This window comes from Staurois parvus, unplaced genomic scaffold (assembly GCF_062004578.1).
Source record: "Staurois parvus isolate SC_StPar_1 unplaced genomic scaffold, SC_StPar_1.0 ptg000155l, whole genome shotgun sequence".
Classification (NCBI taxonomy): domain Eukaryota; kingdom Metazoa; phylum Chordata; class Amphibia; order Anura; family Ranidae; genus Staurois; species Staurois parvus.
The window spans coordinates 11,327,649-11,341,069 of NW_028317951.1; positions in this window are offsets into that span (position 1 = coordinate 11,327,649).

The window sequence follows — 13,421 nt, forward strand, 5'->3', positions numbered from 1 at the left end:
TATCTAGCCCTTGTGGAAAGCCTGTTGGGATGCTGTGCACTGTGTCAGGCCTATATTAGGCTCGTCGTAGTCTGAATGCTTGAAGATTATCGCTTATACTTTACACTTCAATTTATATTTATGGATGCTAAATTGCTTAGCAGATTTATGGATAGTTTATCACATTATTTTGTATTATACATGAGGCACTGTGACACCAGTTTGTTATCGTGTCTTGGCCATTGAATTTATTATGTGTTGTACATTTTAATTATTCTATTAGTAAAATATGTGATTTTAGGTTGCCCTACCTGACATGTTATGATTATCTAGACTTTATTAGTGGGGTAGTAGTCACAGTCTAGGGGTTTATGATTTTGCTGATAACTTGCCCTCTATTACATCATAGTTTTGTTTTGATGCACTTTATAGATATTCATGCTAATCTATAAGATCCTGGTTGAGAAAAATCCTTTATATTTTTATTTTATAGACCATTAACTGCCTATGTAAGGAGCTCAGCAATGGTAGCCATGATACTTCTTTCATAAAATACACCAATTTCTAAATATTGTGACAGACAACTTAAAAAATTTCAGGGCTTACTCTGGGTTAGCACAAACTTAGTACCCACAATGTGGCATTTCTTGTCCTCCACTCCAGGCTGGCTTCTTTCACCTGAGCTGAAATACAGCTATTAGAGCTCAAGCACATGGGCACAAGGGCCAGGCTCCACCAGAATACAGCATATTTCTGCACTCATGGGTCACTGGTGTTTGTGTACAGCCGCAGCCAACAGTCTGTAAAAACAAATGTCAGGCTGAAAGATGCTGTGACTGTTTGCCTGTAACTGCACATCTTACCCGAGTAGAGGAATGGTACAGGGAAGGATGAGGGACCCTTGGTGCAGATGGGTTGCTTCCAGGTCTGCTCAGCAAGCCTTTATGTTTCAGGTTCCAGCATAAACACTAACATTTCAACCTACTCCTTCCTTTGATTCATTTCACCCCCTACTGGAACTCAATTGTAGTGCATTAATGAGCATTGCAGTAATGAACTCGGTCCTGCAATGCACAGCACCACAAGGTGTAAATTGGCCTTAAATGTTAAGTTATTCTTTTTCTTTGCTTGTTGAGAATCTGTAAATATTTTGTGTGCGTTATCTGGGCACAGGTTCACTGTAAGGGTGTGCCATAATACTAGATCAGTAATTACAAATTGGAAAAAAACAGAGCTCCACCCAAAAGGGGAAGTTCCGCTTTAAGGACTGCTCCCCCGCTCCCCATTAAGGATGGGAATCTTTGGGGGGCAAGGGCAGCAGGTACCCAAATTTGACAGGTACCCGCTCCCACTTCCAGTCCGATCGCCTAGGCGATCGGAAGCAGAAGGTGTCCTCCCTCCCTGTAGTCTTTTGGGACACGTGACAGGTCCCAGAAGACTACAGGACCATTCATGAAGCGCAGCGCTACTCACGCATGCTCAGTGGGTACCCAGCTGTGAAGCCACAAGCTATCACAACCGGGTGCCCACACTGAAGATGCTGGCCTCCTGGAATACAGGACGGCTGGTGAAACGGGCTGCAGTGGACACACCGCAGGACCGAGGAACAGGTAAGTGGCTGTTTTTTAAAAGTCAGCAGCTACAGTTTTTGTAGCTGCTGACTTTTATTTTTCGACAACGTGAGTGGAACTCTGCTTTAAGTTGATCAGTGTGGAGAACCAGAATTAATTAAGCCTCCATTGCTTTTGAATAGGCAGGTGGGTTAGATTAATAGTAACCATTAAAGGTTCAAAATTGTATATACTTTTTGGAAATTCACATATCTACCTAGTCTGGAAAGTAGCATGTCATTCCATAAGACTGCAAATCATTCTGTGGTTATTGATTAATTATGAAAAGGTATAAGAGCAAGCACATATAGACAACTGTAGATATAACACCTGTTAAACAGAGCTTGGCAATCCATAGCTAAATCCCATCTGGTCTTGTAGGAAAGCCTTCCACCAGGCACAGGTAGTATACTAATAAAACAAACAATCCAGGGGGTCATGGCTAGCAGGCTCTAATGACCAATTTATGAGCAAGCTCTATTCCTTTGTGCCCCATTTAGGCCACACATTTTACCATCTGTCCCTACGACAATCAAATGAATTTCATTCAACACCAAAAGACATAATATACTATATACTGTAAAAAAAGCAAAACTAGTTAAGAATTTGCAAGTTACAGCAATTTTGAGCAGGACATATTTATTATCGGGAATCACTTTTCCAGTGCAGAATTTGCTAGTTTGCCTTAAACGAAAAGGGGTGTCTTAACCCCTTCCCGCCGGCGCCTCCCGGCCCTTTAAGAGTTTCAGAACGGAAACTCAGACGGGGTTTAGGGATCATGTGACCGCCGTGACGCGTCATCACGGCGGTCAAATGATTGGGAAAGGTCCCGATCGAAAGATCAGACCGGGACCTTTCCGTGAGTACCAGACATGTGTGCTTGGAGCGCGCAGGGTGCGCGCTCACAGCACATATGTTTTTTGTTAATTGCACGCAAATGTGTGGCCGCTCGGCATCTAGGTGCAGATGCCGGGAGGCCGCACATTTGTGTGCTGCCGGCGTGAAGAGGTTAATCACCATTAAGGACTTGTTTGGCTTTAGGCCTATATAATGTGTGTAGGAGTTATAGGGTAGATGCCTAATACTAGTTGGGGAGCATAAAAACACTTTGGGGTTGATTTACTAAAACTGGAGAGTGCAAAATCTGTTGCAGCTGTGTATGGTAGCCAATCAGCCTCTACTTTCAGCTTCTTCAATGGAAGCTGATTGGTTTCCATGCAGAGCTGCACCAGATTTTTCATTCTTCAGTGTTAGTAAATTAACTCCTTAATGTACTCTTGTAATATTAATGCCCACTGTGAGACAGGCCTGCTTTCTAAACAACCTAATTTATAAACATACAGATACCAGAAATGCATATTACTGATACAATGTGATTTTCAAATCTCAATGTGGACACTTGACTGCATTTCCGTAAATCTAAATGTAACTATTCATATTTTTCTAAGGTGTACTGTTATTATTCAAGAATTTACTTGTTTCTTACTAATAGGCACTCTTTACAGCTTGTAACTGTATTCACCACTGATGATATAGAATTGTCAGATTATGCCCCTGCGACTCCCTGTACTGTATATCCAAAGGTCCTGTATAACCTCTATACACTCTATGGAAAATAAATATCTTTTTAATGTCTAACGCAAATTATTCTGAAGAAATATCAACCCATTCTAATCAATAGTTCCAACGATATGACACTGACTCTTTTACTCTAAAAAATGTATTAGGGGTATTTATTTAAAAAATGTCTGTCTATGCTAAACAATACGATTTACAAAAATCTCCAGAAAATTCAAATGCGACCCTAAATTAAACAAAAAAAATCTCCAGCTGCCATGGAAGAGTTGTGATGGGAAATATATAACCTAAATTCTTACTACTATATAATCATGAACATTATTTAAAGCATTTAAAACTTGATTAATACAACATATTTGTCTCACACACCCTTGTGGTAAGGGGTTTATTTCAGATTTGCATCAATGTCTGAACGTAGATGTTACCTCCCATAAGCTCCTCTATATACTTAAATGAGTGGAGGAACCTGGAGAGCAATTCATAGAGCACAAGTGGTATGTCACGTGGATGAATCTAAGGAAATGTAGCAAATCATTAACAGTTCATGATACGACTCTTAGAGTTTGAGTGGGGTATAGTACCATCTAGTAAATACTCTAATTCCTGCATATTTTCTTGAGCTGTGAGAAGCTGTCTCCTGTTTGGGCTACACTTTTTGATCTTGCCTCTAAGATGGCTGGTAAACACATTATATTAACGCAATCCCATTGTTTGCTATTTTCTACCATTCCTGATTTTCCTCACCTTCTGGAGAAGTTGATACATACAGTCCCTTATGTGTTTCTATGCATTGGGCAATAGCTTATTAGTGGAAGTCGCTATTTGTTCCATTTCCACACATTAATTCCAGAATGGATTCTATCATGTTGATGTAACAAATTTTTCATGCGATTCACAAATTAAAACCCTGATTTGATGCTAAATGGGATCCATAGTTCGTGTATCATTTTCCTTCTGATCCTACCTTATATTTGGTATTTGCTCTCTTGGTCGCCGACATTCATTTTTACCATGGTATACCACTGTATGTATACAGTATGCATTTATCTTTGATAGATGCAAACAATATATACATATACTAACAAGATCTGAAAGTGCCTTCTGTTATACTCCCATTTTTGGGAGATAAGTTTGTAAAAAAAAATGTTCAATTCTTGTTAAATTTTTTGATACTGCATAATCTTGAGATACAACAGAATTTGATTGTTATTCTCTATACAGTCTTTTTGACTGTGTCCAACACACTTTGGCTTTTGTAAAAATTTCTATTTACAATAAAAGTTTGTAAACAAAAAAAAATTGCAATTGAAATCTCAAATACCCTACTTCATTGACCCCATTAATCATAATAAAATAATACATTCTTCTTAAGGTATAGCTGGCTTTTATAGCACTGTTTACAGCTCTATCTATAATCTGCAGTCCAAGTCCCACATTCCCCAGTCTACTAAAGTAAGATCAAAAAGTTTCTACAATTTTATAATTTATAATTTTGTCATTATCACTTGAACTTGAAGAATTGTCCCGCCCATTCTCCTTGTGAATTGCCTGGAGGTGATAGTTTCTCTCAGAATACTACAAACATTACAAAAAAATCCTTAGTGGATGTATTCAACCAAGCAACTCAAATAGACGTATTTCCTAAATAAATATTGCAAGTCATTTAGGTCAATACGTCAAAGCCCAATGAAGACTCTGCAACTCCTACCAATAATAGACAGATATAAAGATATTTGCATAAACAATAGCTTGTATCATAGACTAAAGAATATCTTGCCATTCCCAATCTCACCCAAACAAGACAGGAGAAGGAGGCTACTCAATTTAATCAACCTTGCCATGCTGACTGGATTGCCTTTTCTGCTTCTATCATTAAATGTAGAGAGGTAATTCAATAGAGTGCACTGGTGTTATACTAGGTTGACCGTTGAAAAGTTTGGAACTGCTGGTCCATTCTTAACCACCATAAATTCCCTATAGTCTAATCCCTCTGCAAACTAATATACCAATAGGATTGTAGCTGTAGAATTTCAAATTGCTAACACCATGAGGCAGGGGTGTCCCATTTGCCTCATCATATTTGCCATGATAATGGAAACCCTAGCACAAACAATTAGATCCCATCCTGAAATCACAGGCAAACAACTGGGCACACAAAATCATGAAATAGACTTATTTGCTGATGATGTGGTCCTTATGGTATGAAATTCTTCAACCTCATTACCTGCTACTGTATACAACAATTACTACAACTATTTGGTGACATTTCTTATTATAATGTAAATTATTCTAAATCCCAAATACTATAATTTAACATATCCCCATTACAGTAAAAACTGTGTTTTTGCTCAATGTTCATACTCCTGGGAGCCAGTTGCCATAAATTAACTGGGGGTCAATATTCCAGCCAAATTAGGTCAATTTGTAAATATTTTAAATCACTATAATTCTATACTGAACACAATGCTCAAGGCACTCACGCATCTTTCCTACTCCAAAATTTCCATGTTGAGATGAATTGCAAAATATAGGATGTTAATTATCCCTAAAATATTGTACATCGTCCACACACTGGCATTACTTGCTACTAAAACATATTTCCTGTTATTACATAAACATGTTACCACATTTATGTAGAAATATTATAAACTCAACTGTAGCTTCAATATATTGACTAAACACAAACTAATGGTACTACTGTAGGTCTTCCTACCATCAAACAGACAAAGTTTGGGCCGATAAAGAAACACAACTGTAGGGACAGGGGCTGCCAATCCCAATAAATGCTTATAAAATATTCAAGCTTCACTAGCTGTCTAGCAGAGCTTGGACCTCTCTCCAAGGAGGGCAACACAAGCAAACAAAATTCTCATCCACCTGTCTACTTTATGCCAGATCCACACACTGTATTTTAATTATATAATTATAATTTCTCATTTATTAGAAACCCATGTGATTCAATTTGCCTTAGTTGTACTTATCTCCAAACCACAAAATCCTTGCAGAGGTATCTCACTGTTCTATAATCATTTGAAACATAATTTAAATTTTTTTCAAAACACCACCTATGTTTTAATGGAAAAGAGATACAAGGAGAGAACTATCAGATCTCCAGTGGAGTAATATGTTCATAAGTGTATACCAGTCCTCTTATTATTACTCTCATTGAGAACTTCTTTAAAGAGTTATTCTTTGCTGGTATACTGCTGCATGTAGACTATTAAAATGATTAACTCTAACGCTGCATTCTGTTGGAGACAATGCAGAGAACTCGGCTCTCTGGGTCATATAATGCGGTATTGTATGTCTCTCCAGTCTTATTGGAATAAAATCTTCTCCCTTGTATCAGAAATTACTGGAACATTTATAACTCCTATAGTTGAACTAGCCTTACTCTACTTAATGTCTCTTATTTCCATACCACCCATAGAACCATAATTATGCACTTATTTCTTAGCGCTAAACTGAATATTGGAAATGGAGACAATCTATTACTCCAGCAATCAGGAAAGTAATCCAAGACTTGAATTGTCAATGCTCAATGAAAAAGATGATGCTGCTGAAGAATAACACACATGCTAAATTTCTTAAATTATGGCAACTCTTCCCTCTGATAATTCTCTATTACCCCCTCCCTAACCTTCCCTGTTTACTTATCTCTCCTGTTAACTCATTTTAATGTATTTAAGCTGAGCTGTAAGATTCTCTTTTTATTTCAACCTTTGTAAACAAAACACTGTTTTCTTTCTCTTGTTATTTCTGATAACTTGATTTCTGCACCTCACGTTTTACTTGAAAATGCAATATGTACCTGTGCATCTTTAATTTATAAAATACAGTAAGTAAAAGCATATTATTGAAAAAAAAGTCAAGCTGCATAGTTACATAGTTAACAAGATTAGAATCATTAACATAAGCATATTCCGTGTATGTTTTCCAACACCCATCTACAATTACCCACAACATATACAGCAAACAATAAACACAGGGGCAAAATTTGTCAAACATGTCTTTAGTGAGGCTCAGCAATTTATTCATACAGATGTAACCATATATTCTCGCTTTGCAAAAAGCTTAACATGTACAGTATGTTGGAGCAAAATATAATAAAATATATGCAGTACATACCCATTTTTGCACATCCCTTTAATGATCCTGCAGGAACAGAAAAATACCTGTTTACCCTCCAGAAGTGCAATCAATTCCTAAGACCTGTTGTGGGCTGACAACACACAGTGTTTATTTTGACCAAGTGTTGTCAACTCTACCCAGTTTTCTTTTGCTAAAGTGCTCAGGCCCACCCGTTTGCTCATCTCTGCATCAAAGTCTAATCAGTCAGTTTATATTTCCAAGATAAGAACTTGGAAGGTTTAATTTACTCTTTTCATGATAGGACAGTTGTGCTCCAGACACAGGACAGCTTTAACTTTCTGACAACTTTTACAACAAAATGCTTTCAATTGTTTATTTAACCACTTGCCCTCCTGAGGATTTACCCCCTTCCTGACCAGGCCATTTTTTGTGTTACGGCACTGCATTACTTTAACTGACAATTGCGCTGTCATGCAACGCTGCTCCCAAATAAAATTTACGTCCTTTTTTCCCCCACAAAATTGAGCTTTACTTTGGTGGTATTTTATCACCTGTGCGTTTTTATTTTTTTGCAGTATAAAAAAAAAAGACTGACAATTTTGAGAAAAAACAATATCTTTGACTTTTTGCTGTTAAACATGTCCAGTAAAAAAATATTAAAAATCAAATTTCGTACATAAATTTAGGCCAAAATGTATTCTGCTACATGTCTTTGCTAAAAAAATTCCAATATTGGAATTTGAAGTCTTGAAGTCTTCATCCATATATAAAAAATATGTGTACATTAATTGGTTTACATGAACATTATAGCATTTACAAATGGAGGTATAGATACTGGAATTTTTTTTTTTCATACTAGGGATGGCGGCCATCAGCGACTTATAGTGGGACTGCGGCGGGCATTCTGACACTGGGGGAACTGACTTGGTATCACTGACATCCCCAGTGACACCATTACAGTGATCAGTGCTAAAAAAAAAGCACTGACACTGTACTAATGGCACTGGGCAGGAAGGGGTTAACATGAGGGGTGATCAAAAGATTAATTGTGTGCAGGGAGTGTTTTACATAACGAGCGGTGTGTGTGTGCTTTACAGTGTGTGTTTCACTGTCCGAGCTCACAGGGAGGAGGACTGTTAGTAAACAAAGTAGTCCTCCTCCCGGTTGGAGATGTTCGGTAATCACCGGACGCAGGTGGGTAATCACCAGCCGGAACCCAGTGGTTTACAGCCGTGGCCGTGAATGGCGGCGCAGGTAAGGCGCACCCCCAGCTCAAGCACGCCCCCTACCTGGAAACACAAAATCACATCTTTATATGTGATTTTGAGCACCCCTGCCACCCTGTAGCAGTATATCTGCTATAGGGCAGTCGGGAAGCGGTTAATAGACCCAATGTATGCAATTCAGAAAAAGGTTCACTGTTAGGGTTTACATATACTACCATTTGAGAACATGATGGCTCTCCTGTTAAAGTGGGCAAATACTGTAGTTTTCAGGTAACCTACAAATACCTTGCAGATACATCCCTATATGTGGAGAATAGCTCAGGGATCAGTACACAGCCCTCAAAAAGATATAGACATACTGTATATGTTTAGCAGTGATACTGACATAACTAGTTTATCTACTTTAATAAGTAGAGAGGGTTTTCATAGGAAAAGAAGTTCAAATGTCTGATCAAAAAGATCCTCATCTGAGATACCAGAAAATTGTCATACACTTTACCAGCAAAATAACTCTTTTAAGTGTTGAGGAATGCACTGTATATAACCTGATAATTTATGTTCAAAGTTGTTAATACAAGTTTCCTATAGCACAGACAAATGTAAAGAGAAAAAAAGAACAAAATCATCCCTAATGTGATGAGAGAAATAAAATATAGGAAGGGATTTGACAACTGTATATCTAGTTTGCCCCAGATCACGGCTCCATCACCTCCGACTCTGGTCCTGTGCTTACCCATGACTACTGGCTCTTAACAGAAGTCCAGATCTGTGTCTACACGTGCCTGCACTGCTCTCTCGCCAGCTCTACATAAAACCTTCCCTGTTCTGCATATCCCTATTGGAGCAGAGCAGGGGCGGGGGATATGCACATGCCCACAGCCTCTACTCTCCTGCTGAATCCCTCGCTCACAGCTTCTATTCTCCTTCTGTAAAAAAGTCCCTCTCACACCTCTCACAGGGCTTGGCAGAGTATTTTTTTTATAAATCTCTTCAAAAAAAATTAACAAAGGGTTCAGTGACTCCTCAGATATAATATATTCCATTATCTCTATTGTGAGTGAACAAGTGTAAACCTATGAACATTTGCTGGGATATTGTGTTGTATCAGATCTTACTATTGCATACTTGTACAATTCAGGGATTTATTTTAGCTGGAATGGAGAGTGCAGTACTCTCTGGGTGGGTGATTTGGAGGTGGGAGAAAAGCTCTGCACTCTGCACTATACACAATGCACTCTTCCTGAACCCTGCACTCTGTACATAGCACACTCCTGAACCATGCATGCTGTATATAGTGCACTCTTGAACCCTGCATTCTGTACATAGTGCACTCCTGAACCCTGCTCTTTGTATGTAATGCACTCTTGAATCCTAAATTCTGTAAGTCAAATACTCCTGAACCCGGCACTGTGTACGTAACGCACTCCTGAACGATGTCTTCTGTACATAGCACACTTCTGAACCCTGCATTCTGTACATAGCACACTCCTGAACCCTGCACTCTGTACATAATGCACTCTTGAATCCTACATTCTATAAGTCAAATACTTCTGAACCCTGCATTTTTTACGTAATGCACTCCTGAACCTTGTAATCTGTACATAGCATACTCCTAAACCCTGCAGTCTGTACGTAACACATCCCTGAATCCTGCATTCTATTCTTAACACACATGTGAATCCTGCATTTTATATGCAACACATTCCTGAACCCTGCATTGCATAACATTCTCTTGAACCCTGCATTCAGTGTGTAAAGTACTCCTGAACCCTGCACTCTGTACTTAACAATGTCCCTTTAAAACTTGCTCAGTGTTGGTGCAATTTGGCCACACTTACCATTTAATGTGGCATACACTCCTCCCACTGGGGGGCGCTAAGGGGACAGGGTTGAGTTCCTAAACCTATTCTCTGTTTAAAAAAAGCCCGGTTTTCACCTGTATCCAGGATAAAACTACCAAGCTCCCATATTTAGGGCACAGCACATGTTGTTTAAAACTACATTGAAAACCCACACAAAAATCTTCTTACAACCTGCCTACATTTGATGTTTCATGTGGAGCCTAAATGGAAAAATGAATAAGAGCCTAAAGTTTAGTACCACAAAGGACAAGTTATGAGTAGTTTCTTGTGCCTGTTTCAGCTCCTGAGTAGTCTGGTGAAAATTTGGTATGGCAAAGCAACTGGGGGTTGTTGTTTGGCTGGGTTGTAGAATGGTTATGTGCCAAAGTTTTCCTTTGGGAATGTATATTTTGAACCGTTACTCTAAAAGGACCCCTGGGAACATCCCTGGACTCCTTCAGATGTAGATTATTATGTCTTAACTGGTTTTTAGGTAAGTCCTGGCTGTGGTTCTGCTATTTAAGAGTACCTATTTAACCTCAATGGTTAAGTTGGAGATTCTCCATTCTGACTCAAATATATGTACGCTGGATCATATTTGTAGCCTAATCTAATGACTGGTTTCACTTCTGAAATTGCTCTTTAGAATTTTAAAGAGGAAACAATTGTATTTGTATTACCTTTAACAAAAATGCTTTAAAAAAGTGCAATAGAAAAACATAGAAAAGCTATTTTTCCACTGAACGTGATTTATTTTGTCCTTGTAAAATAAAACGTGTTTGCAAATGTTTTGGATGGTAAATGAAGCAGATGGCTCAATATACTAAATTTCTGCATAATGAATTACAAAAAATATTCACAATGACCCCATAGCTATGATTCTTTCAGATAAAATATACTTCAAATTTCTAAGCCAAAACTTTGTTTTCCATCAATACCTATCCTAGTAAGGTTGTTGGAACAAGGATATACAAACACTTCCGTAAAATGTGTGACAACAGCATGCACGGCTAAAAATATATTTGCAAGATGGTATTAACAGATTTCAACCATTCAGTCACCGGCTTTGAAGTCAAGAGTGCAAAGGAAAATTGCCTTCCCAACATCCAATAGCAAAGCTAACTTAATAATGTGATGTAAAGGTAACATGTAGCAATCATGTAATTTATAGCTTTAATTCCTCATACATGCAGAAAAAGACATTAATATACACATTATATGCCTATCAGTAACATATTGGAGTGGTGCTAATTGTGAACACCACAGGAAAGAATTCTTGACTATGTATGCTAATCTGCTTCATTTGCACATATTTGCTATTTGGTCATGCTACAGAACTGATAAATCCCCTTCCCTCTACAAAAAGGACTAATTGGAGCCTTTGCAAGAAGTCAGTGTGAATTCTGGTCAGCATCAGTGTAACATGAATGTAAAAGTAGGGTCATTTTACCAATAGCTAAGATGTGGCATAATCTGTGAAAGTAGTATGATCATAGATATAGTTTAATTCAGTGGTAAAGATATAGTATTCTCTTGATTCAGTATTCAATAGTATACAGTCCTAAGTTAGAATTTGATTGGAAAGATCAGGCCTATAGACCAGAATTGACATCTGATGCCAAAAAACATTCTTACATCCTTGTAGGTAAAGAAAAGGATAGATGCATTATCACCTCACTGAGCCTCAAAGAGAAGCCTTAGCTGGTCTGTCTACAAGCCCAGAAAGGGGCAAGACAGATATGCCCAAAAGGCTCTGAACTGTCTACCAACAATTGATTTATGTAAAAAATCAGAAGAATATACTTTATCTCTCAAAAAAACTGAATTATTAGTTACAGAGAGATAAAAATAATTCCTTCTGATCATATACATTTTGGGGTATGTGCTTATATGGAGCCTACTCATGACATCCAAGTGGTGATTGGTCTTGTTGTGATTTGACTAATGCTCTGGCGTTGGAAATCCTATCCCTGACACAGCCATCAGAACCATTCACACCCTATTTACTCTAATCATGCAGTACTATCCTCCATGGTGAGGACAGAACACCTCCAGGGTTGATTGGCCAAGGGCTATATTCCAGCCCACATAAATATCTCAATAAATTGAGGAGTGTGAGATATGGATGGTGTGATTCACATGCAGCTGTTCTAAACTGTGTTTGTGACTATTTCAGATGTGCAGATCTCCTAGTTTAAAATCTTCATGCAGAGATCTGTGTGTATGGTTGCCTAGCAGACCAGTCAGCAGACAAACTGTTAGGCGGTGGCAAGATACCATAAGTCAGGTGTGCGGATATATGTGGACAATGGGTAGAGCAATTAACGCAAGCTTGTAGGATAGCTGGAGACAGAGCCATCTTTAAGGAGGGGCAAAAGGGACAGCTGCCCCGGGTGCAGTTATGGGGCCAAAGCAGCTGCCCCATACTTGCAACTGTACATACAACTGTCCCGGTTTACATTCCCTTGTCCCTTGAAGTCTTCATCCCATGCTGTGTTCTGATATCTCAGAGTCAAGTGATGTCAATTATGCTGCTCAGCTCTGCCCTATTGCCATGTACAAATGGCTTTTGTGTACAGACTGTGTTGGCATTCACAGATAAATAACCGGCATTCATATGCAAATAGTGACAGCATTCATATGAAAACAGCAGCAGGCATGTGGCATTCATATGTAAATAGCAGCAGAATTCATATGTATATTATGTCCCCACCCCTGAAGGCTCAAGCCACCATCACCTTTGCTAAATGCTGCCCACTAGAGAGGTAAGCAGAGGCATGCTTGAAAGTTCTGCCTGCAACTGTGATCACTGAGCCTACCATCAGCCTGCTCTGCAAACATAAGCAAAGTGGGGGGAGGGCATGGGATGTGAAAAGGTAGACAGAAAAGAAATTACAGTTTGGGGTGCACAGGTAAGCAAGGAGGGGATGTACAGCGGTAAGGAAGGTGGGTGCAAAGATGAGCAGAGGAGCCACGTAGAGTTAGTGCCCGGTCACACTGGGTGCAACTTGCCATGTGATTTGCCATGCCATGCAAGTTTCAAATCACATGGCAAGTCGCACCCTATTGTATGAAATTAAAGCAATCATATTGGT